Below are 15,735 nucleotides of genomic sequence, written 5' to 3' on the forward strand. Positions count from 1 at the left end.
CTCCAAACAGGATGGGTCCCCAGGCAGTGCTGGGGGGATAGGAGGACTAAAGTCGCAGTTGCCTAAGCCATCTTTCAGAACATGTTCCTAAAAAGGCACAGGACGCATCTCTACTACAACAAGCAGGGAAGTATTGCACGGGAGAATGCGAAACTCTCCTGAATTTTTTTTTTTTTTTTTTTTTGAGACGCTGTCTGCTTCTGTTGCCCAGGCTGGAGTGCAGTGGCGAGATCTTGGCTCACTGCAACTTCTGCCTCCTGGGTTCAAGCAATTCTCATGCCTCAGCCTCCTAAGTAGCTGGGATTACAGGCACGTGCCACCACACCCAGGTAATTTTTTGTATTTTTAGTGGAGACAAGGTTGTTGGCCTTGTCAGGCCAGTGTTGGCCAGGATGGTCTCGATCTCCTAACCTTGTGATCCACCTGCCTTGGCCTCCCAAAGTGCTGGGATTACAGGCGTAAGCCACCAAGCCCGACCACTCCCTTGAATTTTTAAGTTAGAACCTGGAGCTTCAAAGGCTCATGCCTGCAGTGAGAAATCTCCCCCGGCTGGCCTCCTGGGTCTGCATCGCAGTTCTCCGCCTTCAGGAGGTGGAGCTATGCAAGGAGGAAGGCACTGATCCTGCTCGACCCAAACAAAAGCCGTGCTTGCGCCTCAGCACTCACGCCTTCTCTGCCTTCCGCAACTCCATGCTCCTGAGCTGCCTGCAGACCTCATATTTCTTTTACATGGAAATGACCTCTCTGGACGCGGTACCAAGACTGCTTTCCTGCGAGGACTGGCAGTAGCTGGAAGGGGCTGGTGTCTGGACTGGCAGAGCCAAGCTGAGCCCCTGATCAACATCACTGTGAGGCAGGAGAATAGGGTCTGGAGGCAGGGAACCTAAGGCCAATTCATGCTGACTTCTTAGAACTAAATCCAAAAGAAAACCCCAACTTTCCATCCCCAAGTAACAAAAGAATCAGAGGCTACTCCCTTCACACCGCACTGCTTTTCCACTAGGCAGATCAAGAACTGAAAGTACCTCTGATTGGTCCCCTCCTGCAACCAATCAAGCTGTTCTAAGGCCAAGTCTTCATTTACATAGGAGTGTAACTTTGTAATTTCACTTCAACCTCTGATTGGTTGCTTTCCACAACCAATCAGCTATTTGCATAGGATGTAACTTTGTAACTTCACTTCAGCCTCTGGTTGGCTGCTTTCCTCAACCAATCAGACTGATCACAGGTCATTTTCATTTACATAGGGCATGCACCAAATAACCAATGGGAAACCTCTAGAGGGTATTTAAACCCCAGAAAATTCTGTAACCAGGGCCTGCTCCCACCCTATGGAGTGCACTTTCGTTTTCAATAAATCTCTGCTTTTGTTGCTTCATCCTTTTCTTGCTTTGTTTGTGCCGTTTTGTCCAATCTTTGTTCAAGATGCCAAGAACCTGGATATCCTCCATCAGTAACAAGTGCCCAGGAGCCCCATGTGCTCAGCCCACAGGGGGCTATGGTGCGAAACTGGAGGAAGGGCTGCCAAGATGTCTCCAGCACCCACAGGTGTGTCTGCCATTCCCCACCACTGTCGGGTGCTGAAAATTCAGAATCTGGGGGACACAGAATGGACGGTGTTTCAGTTACCAGAAGGGTTTCCTGACACCCTCATGATGCCCACAGGGTGCTCCACTTGCACCCCAGGTAAGAAACCCAAAAACAACCCTGTTTCCTAGTGCCCTCTCTCCTTGGCAGTCCCTGTTCTAATGCCCCAACTCCACGGGGGCCTCCTCCTCCTTCAAAGGCACTGCTTCAACACCAACGAGTCATGCTGCACTTGGAAAGGCCACCCGCTTAATGGCTTGAGAGGTGCCCTGGCCTCCGCCCATGACCTCAGGAGCAGACTCCCAGTGTTCAGCTGGCCATGGCCACACTGCCCTGCCCTCCCTTCTCTTCCTTCCCACCCACAGCTCCTCCCTGCCAGTCCCTACCTGCACTCTGAGCTCCTAACATGCTCCCAGACCCTGCAGGGATCTCAGGTGTTCTGAGACGGCTCTCCCGCCACATACTTCAGCTTCTCAGCTGTAGCCTGAAGATTCTCCCACCTCCCTCAGGATCTCTGGGAAGGCTGCATGAGACGCTGCTTCTAAGGGCCGCCCCCCAACCCCTGGTCCAGCTCCTCAGGCCCTTTCTCTCTGGCCCAAGCACCCACTGTCTGACATTTTCAATCTCTTTCGCACAAACTCCCCTCTGACAGGTTGTCCGCACCCTGCAGGCACCCATCTTGGGCAGGCCTCCCCGCCACCTCCTTTCCAGGCAATGGAACCACTTGTAGCTCAACACCTGCTGCCACCTTTCTGCTTTACTCCTGCCCTTCAAACACTTATTCCTCACTCACCCACTCACCCCACTTTCCGCCCCAGCACACTGGTGAAGGTGCACCAACAGCTGTCCCTCTGCAAAATCCAGAGCCCCTCCAGGAATCCCCACCCCAAACTCCAAGCAGCTCGCATCTCAGTAGATCTCCCTTTTGGGCCACCTTCCCCCTCTTCCTCTCAAAGTACCACCCCAGTCCTGCCCGTTAGCACACCAGGCTTCCGCTCAAGAGAAGCTCAAGGGAGATTAGCATGTGCTCATCCATACCACAAGAATTAAACACCACTTGCAGCTGCAAGGTTTACTAGCTTGAAAAATCCAACACTCATGAACTCCACACGCCTGTCTTTGGGGTGGAACAGAGGAGAAAAGGAGAAACACACTAGTGACAGACACAGGCCACTGTCTTGCACATCAGTGAAATGGGCTCAAGGGCTAAAAGTGGAGGATGTCAGCAGCTAACACTGTGCATGGCTTGTTTCTCAAACGAGCAGCTGCCTACGTGACAGCAAGGCATCTCCTCAGCAGCCCTGGCTTCTTCCAAAGCATCAGAGCAGCAGGAAAATGAATCATTTACCAGGTGACAAGAAGCAAACACCCACCACTCTATTTTCAAACAGCCTCTCTCTGAAGACCATCATGTGCTGAGGGGAGCCTGCAGAGTGGCCGAATACAACTCGATGCACATCTCTTCGAGGACAGATGAGTGACACTGGAGGATTCTGTTTTTACAACACTCTGGAACTGGCCAAACAAATTGCTGGTACTGGCACCCAGAGTGCTGAAGGGGGAGCTGACAAGCGTGATGGCGATGTGCTACGTCTCGTTTCACAGTTGTCAAAATGTATGGATCTGCTGGATGAAGCTATGTATTTGGCCGCATGTTAATTACACCTCGGTTAACAACAGCAACAGCCACAGGTGTTCTGGCAAGGTCCCAGGTCCAGACTCAATCTTCCCTGGGTTGAACATTCTGTCACGCCTTACATTTCAAACTGAGAATCCATTTAGTCATTAATCTATCGAAATTGCATTGAAAATTCAGGCCCTACCCTGGGCATCGGGGTCTCGGCAGTGAGCAGAGTCAGACTCTCTGATTATCTGGGGGGCACATACCAGGGTGCTGTGGTGCTTTCTGGCACCATTACCTAAATACTCACAAACCCCACTGCATTGGCTAGAGGAATCTCACGGCAAACATGAAAAGCGCCACCCCCTGGGCTGAGCAGGGATGCTCTCCCACCACAGGGGTCACATGGAAGCAGGCAGGGATCCATCCCTCTGCATCCTCCTCGAAACTGCACCCAAGACACACAGGGCCCCCCCAGAGAGGAAGCCATCTGAGGCTGTTGTACTAACCCCCTTCTGCAGCCTGGGGGACAGCACCTTCCCTGCTCTTGAGCCAGGGCTGGATTGTGGGGGGCGGGGGCAGCAGGAAGGACGGCTCACCTTTTGTGTCCCCACTCAGTCAGTGTCAGAAGTGGAGATGACAAGGACGAAGAGGGGATGAGGAAGAACAGAGACAAGAACATGACCCAAGAGAAAGACAGAATGCTAAACAGGGGACCAGAAGATGTGCCACCAAGACGGGACCCCGTGGCTGCCTCTCTTGCTTCGGACGGTTTTCCTTTTTTTGAGACAGAGTCTGGCTCTGTTGCCCAGGCTGGAGTGCAGTGGCAAGATCTCGGCTCACTGCAAGCTCCGCCTCCTGGGTTCACGCCATTCTCCTGCCTCAGCCTCCTGAGTAGCTGGGACTACAGGCATCCGCCACCACGCCCGGCTAATTTTTTGTATTTTTAGTAGAGATGGGCTTTCACCATGTTAGCCAGGATGGTCTCAATCTCCTGACCTCGTGATCCGCCCGCCTCGGCCTCCCAAAGTACTGGGATTACAGGCTTGAGCCACCGCGCCCGGACCCTTTTTCTGAAATAGAAAATTGCGGTGCAGATGAGCCTCTGCTCCCAGATCTCATATTCCCACTGAAAGAGCAGCTCGAGACAACTGAGGTGTGGGCTGGATGGAGCCAACAGGGTGGCTGCCAGAGCAGCACCTTTGTCCCTGTGATGCTTTCAGCTGGGATCTTGCAGGCAACCACCTGATAGGTTGTGCCTAGAATATATTTCCTAACTCAGATTGAGTGAGTGGGTCAACCTGTTTGGTTTAAAAACAGAACAACCACAAAACTACCTGAAATAATACCAGGTTTGGGGGCAGATGGGAATCAAATGATAGTAAAACGTATTTACTCGAACAGCATTCTTGACTAAAGCCCAAGACTAGACCCTGTTTAAGGCTCAACCAAGAACCTGTCTGTTCTTGGACAGAGAGCTTAAGGCTACAGGAAACCCTCTGTACTGCCTAGGAAGCAGCAGGTGAGATGGACATGGCAGCTCCTCAGTTTAAAAGGAGAAAGCCCAGCAAGAGAGGGTCGAGTTTCAGGGCACTTCCTCTCCCTGCTGGCCCCTCCCTGGCTTCTTCACTTTCCATCACCATCTGCTGGGTTTTGTTGCCTTTTTGCTTTTTACTCTCTGCTTCTCTGGGTTTGCACTTAAGATCCTCTGGAATCAAATAACTATCAAATATAAATCTAGCCGGGCGTGGTGGCTCACGCCTGTAATCCCAGCACTTTGGGAGGCCGAGGCAGGCAGATCACTTGAGGTCAGGAGTTCGAGACTAGCCTGGCCAACATGGTGAAACCCCATCTCTACTAAAAATGCAAAAATTAGCCGGGCATGGTGGCTGTAATCCCAGCTACTTGGGAGGCTGAGGCCGGAGAATCGTTTGAACCCAGGAGGCGGAGGGTGCAGTGAGCCGAGACTTCACCACTGCACTCCAGCCTGGGCAACAGACTGAGACTCTGTCTCAAAAAAAATAAAAATAAAATAGAAGTAATCCAAATTTCTGCCTGAATCTGCCCCAGCAATTGCGGCAGACGGTTCCATTCTGTATCACTTGTTTCTGTATTACTGGATCTTTTTTTTTTGCAATAACCTTGGGTTGTTTTTATTATCAGAAAAAAGTGAAGATGTTGTATGTGAAAATTATGAACACACACACAGACTTCTTTTTCTAAGAGACAGGATCTCACTATGTTGCCCAAGCTGGTCTCAAACTTTAGGGTTCAAGGGATCCTTCAACCTCAGCCTCCCAAATAGCTAGGATTTACAGGCACATGCCACCAAGTCTAGGTTGAATTTTTTTTTTTTTTTTAACTAGAGACTGGGTCTCCCTATGTTGTCCAGGCTGGTCTCCAACTCCCGGACTCAAAGGATCCTCCCACCTCAGCCTCCCAAGTAGCTGGGATTACAGGTCTCAGCCACTGCATCCGGGCCAGCTTGCATTTATTATTATTTTTTTTTTAAACAGGGTCTCACTCTGTTACTCAGGCTGAAATGCAGCGGCACGATCTTGGCTCACTGCAACCTCCACCTCCTGGACTCAAGTAATCCTCCTGCCTCAGCACCCCCAGTAGCTGACAGTACAGACATTGAGTTACTATACCCAGGTAATTTTTGTATTTTTTGTAGAGGCTGGGTTTCACCATGGTGGCCAGCTGGTCTCCAACTCCAGAGCTCAAGTGATCCATCCACCTCGGCCTCCCAGAGTGCTAGGATTATAGGCCTGAGCCACCGCACCCGGCCTCAGCTTGCATTTTTATATTAAAATAACCTCACAGGCTGTTTTTAGTTAGCAACGACTTGGGTATTTAATAGTGTTTTTTCAAATTATGAGTAGTATTATCCATTTTGCCCTAAAATAGACTCAGCGCTGACTCTGAAACTGTGCCTTGGAGTAGCATGGTGTTTTGTGCACTCATCCCGGAAATAAATGTTCTAAACACACAGTCAAAGTCGCAAAGAAACAAAGAGGAGGCTGTGGACAAGGGAGGCCAAGCAGCCTGTATTCCTACATAACCATTAAAAAACAATTTGCGTGGCTATATAAAATCTAATTTTAAAAAACATTTAGAAATTTTAAGACCATCATTTCAAAAAAATCTAAAAAATGCATTTTCCTTTTCTTGAGAAAGGGGAGTCCTTTCAAGACTTTGTTTTAAATTTGTCAAAGTAACCCATGTTCACAGTAAAGTAAGAGTTCATGTGCAACACAAAGCAAAAATTCAGAATCCTGTGCGTACCCCATCCCTAGTATAATTACTATTAGGGGTTTATTGTGCTTACAACAAGAAAAATGCTTTTCTTAATAGAAGAGGGCTTGCCTGGTAAGGGGCCCATGGGTCTTCTGGCGTTGGGGGTGTACAGGTTACGTTCATGCCATGTCAACTCGTCAAGCAGTGCACTTTTCTGTGTGTATACATCAATGAAAAGATTAAAAACGGGAGGCCAGAGGAGATGCAAAGTAATCTGAAACTAAGTAGAAAGACAAGGGCAGCAAGTGACAGACTAGCAAGACATTCTGAATGTAACAGACTCTGGAAAGAATAATCTCTGAACAGTTTACAACAGGAGTCAGAATGAGCTATCTTCTAGAAAGAAATAAGTTTGGAACAGCATTCAACAGAACACCCATGAACACCAAGGGAATAGGGAAATATTGTTGCATTAACATTTTCCAGAAAAGAACCCTTCTTGGTACCTAAGGGAGAATTACCCACCTACTATTTTATAAAATGAAATTGCTTTCTTCAACAGTTGTTTTCAAGATGGGCCCCAATGTCAATACTTTGCTGGCCAAATCGACCCTATTTCAGGAATACAGTAAACAAAAAAAGAGAAACACCATTTGCTTTTTAGTAACGATAACTATACCACAAAAAAGAGCACAGAAATTTTTTTTTTTTTTTTTTTTTTTTTTTTGATATAAGGTCTGGCTCTATCACTCCGGCTGGAGTGCAGTGGCGCCATCTCAACTCACTGCAACCTCCACCTCCTGGGCTCAAGCCATCCTCCCACCTCAGTTTCCCAAGTAACTGGGATGGCAGGTGCACACCACCATGCCTGGCTAATTTCTGTATTTTTTTAGAGATGGAGTTGTGCTATGTTGCCCAGGCTGCTCTCGAACTTGTGAGCTCAAGCGATCTGCCCACTTGGCCTCCCAAAGTGCTGGGCCCCTGTGCCTGGTCAAGAATATTTTTTTAACACGGTTTGTCAAACATGAGAAAATACCTTTCTTTTGTCTTTCTGTGGAAGCAAAGGGAACATTTCTCAAACATTTGTTCTGCATGTCTGTCCACAACCACCTCCTCTTCATTGCAACTTTAAATTTCTGTTTAGAATGTTTATTTCTGGCTTCAAAGCACAAAATACATGCTATTCCAAGTGTATGGGGGTTTAAGAGTCCATTTTAGGGCAAAATGGATAATAATTTCACCCATAATAACTTGAAAACACATTGGAACATCTCTAAGCTGTCACACTCATAGCCATTTCTCACGATGGCTTCTCCCTGGCTGAGATAGAGATGGGGAATCCCGTCTGAGTTGCTGACAAGGTGGGACTAGGGAGTGGCCCTTGTTTGCTTCCCTAATCTGACCGTCTCAGCTTAGAGCTGTGGCCACCTTGGGGTGACTGGCACCTCCCTGCCCACCTCCACAGTGGGGCACTCTGGATCCATTAAGCAGCATTCACTGTTGACAAGGACTCCAAACCACTTCCTGCAGAAAGCCCTGGCTCCCCTGGTTCAGACCCCCTTCCTATCACACCCACAAGCACTACGCAAATGCCTTAGTGTTCATAGGCAGAATGTTAATCCTATTATATGCCCGTTTGGTTTTCAAACACAGGTCTCTCTTTAATCAGCAGTGTAAGATATTTGGGCTTCAGATAAGCCCTGAACTGTCCTGCCAGCCTCCTATCAGAGGTCATGCTAAAAAGGATGATATAGAGCCTGGCAAACTGTCTCACTCCTGTAACCCCAACGACTGAGGAGGCTAAGGTTGGAGGACGGCTTGAGGCCAGGAATTTGAGACCAGCCCGGGTGATACAGCAAGACTCCGTCTCTAAACATATATACATACATATATACATATCAAAATAATGATATGTAGGGAAGGAGTCCTGACCCTGGATCATTCTTTGCACTTCAAGGCACTCACAACTATTTGCTGAACCAAATTCGGCATTTGAACTTAGCCAGAAAGAGACCCAGGACTTTCAGCATCTTTTTGCAGATCAGCATTTTACTTGAAAGCACTTCACACGGACATAAGCAGAACCAGCTTTGATGCAGGGTCCACACCTCAGCCTTGCTTTCTGCAAACCAGGAAAAGAGGTGTAAAAGCCATGAGGGTGGGCTGGATGCGGTGGCTCAAGCCTGTAATCCCAGAACTTTGGGAGGCTGAGGCGACGGATCACTTGAGGTCAGGAGTTCAAGACCAGCCTGGCCAACATGGCAAAACGCCGTCTCCACCAAAAATACAAAAAAATTAGCTAGGCATAGTGACACATGACTGTAATACCAGCTACTCAGGAGGCTGAGGCAGGAGAATAGCTTGACTCGGGAGGTGGCGGTTGCGGTGAGCTGAGAATACGCCACTGCATTCTAGCCTGGGTGACAGAGTAAGAACCTACCTCCAAACAACAACAACAACAAAAACAAACAAACAAAAAGTCACGAGGGCTTCATGGATTCCTTCCAGAAAGAGACGGATAGGGGAGATAATGCAGATGACGCAGATGTGGAGGAGCTGCCATTTAAGAAAACAGTGTCTGATAAACAGCCAGCTTTCTATTCAGGTGAGAGCTGTCACCAAGTGAATGGGACCTCTGGGCTATTTCAGCAGAGCAAGGCCATGCACTGCCCTAACTCAGAGGGCTGAAGACTCTTCTCTGCATCTGTCTGTTCCCTGTCGCTGCAATGTGACCATTCTGGATTCTGTATCCACCGGGTCTAACCACCGCTGCTAACAGGTACACCCAGTCTCCAGTTACGAGCGCCCAATTAGCAATGACAGGGCACAATCCCTCCTGGTCTCCTTTTAGGTGTAAGTATCTTTCATCACTCAAATCTCCTGACATCCAGGAACTTTCTTCCATTCTAATCTGAAGCATGCTGTTGCTAAGCAACCCAGACAAGTCACATCTAAAGATACTCTCCATACTGTCCCAGAGTGGGCCTCGTCAAAACAAACACGGCGACAAAGTCACTTCAAGTTACAACCGGGAGAGGCTAAAGATAGGACGTACACAGACCTTTTAAAAAGTTGTCTGTGTGTTTTATTCTGGCATGCTGACACCAGACCATGCCTTGACTTTGCTACTTTCAGTTTAAACCATTGTTACGGAAACCCAGTGTGTCTGCAAGCTCAGTGAGATGAAACTCCAGCAAACCACAGCCCAATCATGCACGCCCCATTCTCCAAGGGCAGATCTGCATATTAATGTAGAAAATCCTACAAGAAGGGAGATTAAGACCAGAAAGATAACTGGGACATATACTGCAGTCTCCCTCGAGTTTCTTCTGGTCTTTAATCTCATCTTCTCTAACTGAACTTGAAGCAGTTCACTGATATGTGTGTATTTATTTGTTTTTGCTCCAGGTCCTGTTTAATTCAATGATGTTGAAGACTCCCCGTCTCTGCCTGTGAACACTGACCCATATATCATAGAAATTCTACATCACAGTGCTACATGGACTGCCACATTTCTAGAGCCGACCTTTGGAGTCACATGACTTTCATGGTTCACTCAGTTAAGCATTAACTAAGAGTTTTATGCCTTCAATGCCCTGGTAAAAGGCAAAGATCTGCAAACGGCAGTCCAGTTCTGGCACTCCGATTACCACTCCAGATACCAAAGCGAACTACTCTGTTGGGCTGTTAACCTTTTCTTTCAAGATAAATGAGTGACACAAAAGTGTACGCCTCAAGGACTTGGCAGAGTGAAGACAAACCCACGAAACGGCCAATGTCCACGTTTACTGCAGAGTACCCGTTGCCTGATGTCCAGACCCTGGGTCCTGTCTCCGCTTGGGCACACAGATTTGTGGGTGGTCGTCCAGAAAAGGCCCACCACTTCCCCCCAAATTTTCCCAGCAGGACAAACCACAAAAGCTACAGATTCCCTCTACTCCCTGGGAAGTACCCAATCTGGAGAAGAAAGTCGGAGCTGGGCGTACGGGTTCTGCAGGGCCGGTCTGTAAAGGGCCAGGAACGTAAGGAATTTGTCTTAACAACCAAAGCTGGGAGAATAAGACTAGGAGGAGACCTAGACGGAGCCCCTGGCTTTCAGGAGTTCAGAGGAGGCCAAACAAGTCGCAGATAACTCCAATCGGCGCAACAAGTACCAAAACAGGCCCGGACCAGGCCAGGCGGGAGCGGGGCGAAGGCGCAAATCGCTGACCCGACTGAAATGGCCTGGCCCTTCACCTCGCGCGATACCCCACAGGGTACCCATGAGGACCACCCTCTAGTTGCAAATTGTCCCGACCACCTGTCTCGGGGTCGGACACTGACGCAACCCCCAGGCAGAAGGCCCGACTCCCACCCAGCATTGAGAGCCGCGACCTCTCAACCCTCGTCCCTGGCCAGCGCCCACGCCCCGCCGCCGTCCCCGAAACCAGCTCCAGGGAGGACCGTGCGCCGGGGGCGCGGGCGCGGCCGGGCCTGCCTCACCAGCGCGCTCTTACCCGGTGGGCGCCGGCCCCCCTGACCCCGGCGCGGCCTCCCTGACTACCCCGCCCCCTCGGCGCCCCGCCACAGGTCCGAGCCCCAGCGGCCGCCCCCTCACCTCGTAGGGGAGCCGACGGCCGCTGAGGGTATTGTAGGACTCAGCGCATCCTGGAGGCGCAGGGAGCCGGGAAGTGGGGCCGCGCGGAGCCCGCAGGAGTTATGTAACCGGCAGGGGCCGCAACCGGGACGGAGGCGGCATCTCGCGGCACTTCCGCCTCCCTCTCCCGGCCCGCAGCGCAGCCCGGAAGCCCATTGGCCACCGCCCCCACGCGGCCCCGCCCACTGAGGCCGCCGCCGCCGCCGCCATCTTGGGAGCGGGCAGGCTCCGTGCGAAGCCAGGCCCAGGATCCCGTCTGCGGGGCACTGGTGAGGGCCGGCTCCTTCCCTGTCCCGCGCCCCGGGAGGTCGCCGAGACATGGCCGGCCAGACCTCTGGGCTCCCCGGCCTAGCGTGTGCGGACGCCGGTGGCGCGGTTTCCGGGCCGAGGTCCCCCGGCTTTACCGAGTGGCCCCCCGCACAGGCCCTAGCAGGCGCATCCTAAGCTCGCGACGGCCTGCAGCGCCGGGCCTGGCAAACAACTGAAAGCAGGTGCACGAGGCTGGCTCCTGGCCGACCACCCCAAGCCAGCTGGCAGCACTACCCCGCGACGACACTGGATTCTCAGCCGTCCGATTCTGACGAAAAGCAGTTTAGGGCTGTCCCTGAGTAAAACAGGCAACTTCAGCTGCCCTCCGGTTGCAGGGGTTCTATAATGCAAGATCTAACGCCAAGTTTTTGTTGTTGAGACAGGGTCTCTGTCTCCCAGGCTGGGGTGCAATCTCGGCTCACTGCAGCCTCGAACTCCTGGCCTCCGCCTCAGTCTCCCAAGTAGCTGAGACCACAGGTGTGAACCACCATGTCTGGCTAATTAAAAAACAGGTTTTTTGTTTTGTTTTGTAGGGATGGGAATGTCATTATGTTGCCCAGGCTGGTCTTGAACCCCTGGCCTCAAGTGATCTGCCCGCCTGGGCCTCCTAAGATACTGGGATTACTGACGTGAGCCACCACGACCAACCTGGGCTGTATATTTCAACTCCGAGCTTTCCAGAATCCAATTTGAAGAGAACTGGTTATAAGATTCAAATCTTGGCTGGGCGTGGTGGCTCACGCCTGTAATTCCAGCACTTCAGGAGGCCGAGGCGGGTGAATCACCTGAGGTCAGGAGTTCCAAGCCAGCCTGGCCAATATGATGAAACCCTGTCTCTACTAAAAATACAAAAAAATTAGCCAGGCGTGGTGGCATGTGCCCATAATCCCAGCTAAAGGGGAGGCTGAGGCAGGAGAATCGTTTGAACCCTGGAGGTGGAGGTTGCAGTGAGCTGAGATTGCGCCACTGCACTCCAGCCTGGGTGACAAAAGCGGAACTCTATCTAAAAAAAAATAAAAAAATGTGAGTCTGCGTGTCATAGAGTAATTGTCCCCTAGTATCCATTGTCCTACTCTGCCATCTTCTCCTTTTAAAAAATAACTGCTTTATCATATCTTCTAGTAGTAACAGAATCCCACCCCCTTCAGCAGGCAGATCACTGTCAAGCTAGGCTTTTATTTCTCAGCCTCTCCTGCAGCAGGATCAGGCTATGTGCCAAAGGTTTCACCAGTGAACAAGAGTGAGCACGATGTTGGCAACTTCTGTGTCGTGTGCTTAAAAGAAAATTGCTAAATTGTTAACAACTGGTGAAGCGCATTATTCTTTCAAATATTCAGAAGGTTTGAAATTTTCCAAATAAAAGATGTGGTTAAAAAAAAAAAAGGAAATTGCTTGCTCTGTACTTCCTCACCCCTTTCCCACTGGCTAGAAGGTGGATGCCGTGGGGAGCTCCATCAATCATAAAAACAGGCAAAACTTAGGAGCCTGCTACTCAGTGCAGTCTGCCGTCCAGGAGCAGCGGCATCACCTGGGAGCTTGCTAAAAATCCAGAACCTCAGGACTCAGCTGGACTGAGTCAGAATGGGCACTTAATTCAGAATCTGCATTCAACAAGACCCCCATGTGAGAAGCACAGTAGAGTTTGAAAAAACACTCCCTAAGTAACAACAGAGTAACAACATTCTATTGTTTCCACGTGGTGTGTGTGTGTTTGTTTTGAGACCGTGCCCAGCTCTTTCCAGGGTTCTATATACAGCACCGTTAAGAAGAACTGGCAAACAGAACGGCATGTACATCCCTTCAAACTTTACTCTTTTTGTGGGCTGGGCGCGGTGGCTCATGCCTGTAATCCCAGCACTTTGGGAGGCCAAGGTGGGTGGATCATGAGGTCAAGATATCGAGACCATCCTGGCCAACATGGTGAAACCCCGTCACTACTAAGAATACAAAAATTAGCTGGGCATGGTGATGCGTGCCTGTAATCCCAGTTACTGAAAGGCTGAGGGGGGAGAATCGCTTGAACTCAGGAGGTGGAGGTTGCAATGAGCCGAGATCGCGCCACTGCACTCCAGCATGGGACAGAGCAAGACTTCATCTCAAAACAAAACAAAAAAAACAAAAACTTAGGCCGCATGCAGTGGCTCACACCTGTAATCCCAGCACTTCGGGAGGCCAAGGCGGGCAGATCACGAGGTCAGGAGATCAAGACCATCCTGGCTAATGCGGTGAAATCCCGTCTCTACTAAAAATACAAAAAAATTAGCCGGGCGTGGGGGCAGGTGCCTGTAGTCCCAGCTACTTGGGAGGCTGAGGCAGGAGAATGGCATGAACCCAGAAGGTGGAGCTTGCAGTGAGCCGAGATCGCGCCACTGCGCTCCAGCCTGGGTGACAGAGCGAGACTCCGTCTCAAAAACGAAAAAAACTAAAAACTCTTTTTTTGGCCATGCCTGGTGGCTCATGCCTGTAATCCCAGCACTTTGGGAGGCTGACACGGGTGGATCACTTGAGGTGAAGAGTTCGAGACCAGCAGACCAGCCTGGCTAACATGGTGAAACCCCATCTCTACTAAAAATACAAAAAAAAAAAAATTTGCTGAGCATGGTGGTACATGCCTGTAATCCTAGCTATTCGGGAGTCTGAGACATGGGAATGGCTTGAACCCGGGAGGCCGAGGTTGCAGTGAGCTGAGATGGCACCATCGCACTCCAGCCTGGGCGACAGAGCGACAGTCTCAAAAAAGAAAAAAATACTCTAAAAAACACAAATGAGAAAATAACTATTTCTCCACGGCTTATGTGTGAGGCATTGTGTTAAACATGTTATGCAAGATCTCATTTATCTTCACAACAGTTCATTCGGTTAGGCACCATGTGTTACTACAGGAGATATTCAAGGTTATTTGTACCCTAAAAAAATTCCACCCTTTCTCTTTGTGTTTGTGGCAGAGACTCTACCCCTTGTTCCAGTGTGTTCCCTAACTGGTCTAACCCATTAAGGTCATCCCATTCTCCCTTGGCTCCGTGATGAGTTCAGAGGACCCCTGCCTAAGCAAGTCAAGCAGAGGGACATGTGCGGTCACAGGGATGGTTCAGGAATGGGTTGATCGCCATCGACGTCAGGGCTGATTGGTTCTCCACCTCTTTGCTTTCGTGGTACGTCTCTCTTTTTTTGCTATGTTTGAGTGTTTCTTCCACTTGATCTAACAGGCTACTCAGTTTGTGCTGACCATTCTCTCCTTCAGTTTATCTATTAAACTTCTGAGTTTCTTTTCTTTTTTTTTAAGCTTTTTGGTTCCAGAAAGTTTTGCTATAACTGAATCTCTCGCAGAAGTTCTGTTTCACCAGAGCCCCTTATTTATGAGAGTCTGTCTGCTCCTTCTCCCTCTGGCTCTAAGGCCTCTTCCAGCATATTATCGCTTTTCTCTTGCCTATTTACTCACGCCTCCTTTCACCCTCTGGCCATGGGTCTAGCACAGAGACACCTAAAGGCACTCCCGGTGGTGGGATGCCAGCAGGCTCCTGTAGTGTAGCAACATACCAAGCTGCCAGGCCGTGGCACTTGCCTGTATCCTCAATTCCTGTATCTTCAGCTGCACAACCCCCTTTCAGCCTTGGAGATAGGGAGGCAAGCAGGCTTCTCTGACCCAGGGAGAGCAATAAGCTACCATCTCCATGGTCAGCCTCTGCCCTTCCTCTCTGAAGTCCCATGAATCTCCACGGCCAAGACTGCTCCTGAAATTAAAGCATTTTAATTTTCACCCTAGGCCTCTTCCCGACAATCCCCAGGCTCTCATTTACCCACAGAGGAACTAAGTCCAGTATCCAACCCCAGGTGATTCCAACCACCACCTCCCACAAACCCATGCCCTGCTCTGGATCCTGGCCACCAATGGCCCTACTCAAGCTCTATTTAGGAAAGGTAGGAGATGGACAGGGTTGGGGTGGGAGGAGAGGAGGGACTGGGGATCAGGTTTCCCCACTGAAACCTACACATTCAGGTCCAAAACAATACTGCAACTTACAATCTTGTATACAAATCTGCATACGTTCTGAATATTTCTGTAGAGAAAATTCCTAGAATGTTGGTTCAAATTATTATTATTGGCTGGGTGCAGTGGCTCACACCTGTAATTCCAACACTTTAGGAGGCTGAGGTGGGCAGATCACCTGAGGTTTGGAGTTCGAGACCAGCCTGACCAACATGGAGAAACCCCGTCTCTACTAGAAATACAAAATTAGCCAGGCGTGGTGGTGCATGCCTGTAATCCCCGCTACTTGAGAGGCTGAGGCACAAGAATCGCTTCAACCTGGAAGGCGGAGGTTGCAGTGAGCTGAGATCATGC

The 15,735-nt window shown here is 50.0% G+C and overlaps 1 protein-coding gene across 4 annotated transcripts in view; it reads right to left on the bottom strand.

Annotated features, from left to right (window-relative positions):
- Nucleotides 1-15,735, bottom strand: part of NAA60 (N-alpha-acetyltransferase 60, NatF catalytic subunit) — a 43,121-nt gene that overhangs the window by 17,008 nt on the left and 10,378 nt on the right. Inside the window, exon 1 of one of the 4 annotated variants that reach the window (XM_055242440.2) lies at nucleotides 11,046-11,230. The exons of 1 other annotated variant lie outside the window; for it this stretch is intronic. The gene's annotated coding sequence lies outside the window, so the exon portion shown is untranslated. Of the gene's footprint in view, nucleotides 1-11,045; nucleotides 11,231-15,735 lie in introns of those variants that run through there. 2 more of the 4 variants (XM_055242441.2, XM_055242442.2) reach the window with 2 other exon arrangements.

This window comes from Symphalangus syndactylus, chromosome 14, assembly GCF_028878055.3.
Source record: "Symphalangus syndactylus isolate Jambi chromosome 14, NHGRI_mSymSyn1-v2.1_pri, whole genome shotgun sequence".
Taxonomy (NCBI): domain Eukaryota; kingdom Metazoa; phylum Chordata; class Mammalia; order Primates; family Hylobatidae; genus Symphalangus; species Symphalangus syndactylus.